This window comes from Vitis vinifera, chromosome 7 (assembly GCF_030704535.1).
Source record: "Vitis vinifera cultivar Pinot Noir 40024 chromosome 7, ASM3070453v1".
Lineage (NCBI taxonomy): Eukaryota > Viridiplantae > Streptophyta > Magnoliopsida > Vitales > Vitaceae > Vitis > Vitis vinifera.
In genome coordinates this window covers 11,292,871-11,294,802 of record NC_081811.1, presented here as the reverse complement: position 1 = coordinate 11,294,802, position 1,932 = coordinate 11,292,871, and positions in this window count along the sequence as shown.

The following is a 1,932-nucleotide window of genomic DNA, read 5'->3' as shown; positions in this document are numbered from 1 at the left end:
TTGTGAACACCCAACTTTAATAATTGGGGGGGATTATCAGTTGAAAGGAGAAGTGGGAGGTGGAAGAAGCGGCTTTAGAGAAAAGGTGTGGACAGGCATGAAATGGTGAGGGTATAATAAGAAGTTTCTTAGCAAAAGAGATTATCATGTAAAGATGGTAGGGCACAAGGATTATCTTTTGTGAAATGTGCTTTTGCTTTTGTAAAGTATTTTCATTTTCCTCTCTGTGCCCGTCATTTTCTCACTTCTCTCTCTTCCCACCATTTTCTTCCTCCAATTTAATAAAGCTGAGATATTAGGCCACTAAAACAAACGTACATGAATTTGGACAATATATATATATATATATGACAACAATCTGACATGCGCAATTTCCATGCACGTCACCCAAGTGCTCCTCCTTTTTCCCCCAATAATCTCACTTCATGACGTCTTCAGCCAAAATATTTGAGTTTTTTTTTTCTGTTCTCACCTTCATTCTCCTTCCAATTCCCATTCCTATTCTCACTTACCGGACATAAAGGCTGTTAATGGGTCCAGGGGATTTCTGATTTCATACAAAAGAGATACAGAGGTATCATAAATTTTAACAGCAATATCTGCTTCCATAAATTTATCATGGAAGCAGGTTGCAAGCGTTCTGAAGAAAGGTAAAAGAAGGAAAAAGGGGAAAAGGCTTAATGCCGCTAGCCTTGTTTAATAAAGGAGAGGGAGGAGCAACAAAGACTAGGACTGGTCAAATTTGAATTATGTATGCAATCAAAAGCTCCTTTCCCTAATTGTTAAAAAGAATTAGGGATAATTTAAAGAAATCTTGGGCCCCTTTGTGAATTTTAGCTACTTAAAAAGAGGGTGAGGTGCTGCTATAACCCTAATAAAATCTCACACAATTGTGAGATTTTATAATAGGAAAAATTGCATGTTGTGCCTATGTTTCAAAAGGCATGTAGCATTATAAACTATATGCCTTCTAGTGGTGTGAAGATAAAGTAATTAATGTGTTTGACCCTAAAATTTTAGGGTTCTGAATTGTTATGGGACTGAGATCCTAACCTAATCTAAAACCCCACCATATGAACCATAGCCATCAATAATTGACATCTAGGTTTTGCTGAAAGAAACTTTTTGGTGAGAAAAGAAAATATATTTGAGGTTTAAAGAGATCATCTCACCCTAAGACCTATCAAGAGATGTTAAATTAGGTTCACAGTGAAATAATGCTGGGAATAAGAAACTTCTGTAGAGAGCTTTTTCATGAATTAGTTCATACCTAGCAAACAAAAGCTCTAGTCTAATCAACTGGAAATTTGGCAACAAATCAACCAACCCCAATAATAGCCCAGAAACTATATTCCATCACAGCAATCATTTCCCGTATACAACATGTTCCATCCACTAAGAATTTTTGCAGAAATTTTTTCCATGTGGACAGACCCCTTAATCACAAAGCCCTCAACCAAGAGAACCATTGTATCCACAATAAAATCAAATAAAAAAACCACAACGCGCAAGATTCAAACAGACCCACAAAAGTATTCAATCACAAGACTGAAACAAAAATGCAAAAAACCTGAAGAGTACCATAGTAATCGAGGGGCTTAGACATGGGTACAGTTGAAAATTTCCCAGGAGGTTAAATCTGAACTGTATCACAACTGAGGTAGGAATCAAAGAAGACCCTCACAAAACCAAAGAAATTCTTATTAAAAATCAGAAAAGAGAGAGCAGATATAGCCTACTAAGCACATTGTTTGGGACCCTTGGACAGAAGACAATTTGTCATCTACAGTGCACCAGGAGTTGTTTGGTCAGAGAAGAGAATGAAGAGGGGTCATCATCCACAGGTCTTTCCAAATTGGGGGGGCCATGGCCCTCCAGTCCCCAGCTGGTCCTATCTAAAGGGGTCAATGTGTAATTTTCGCGAAGTTCACC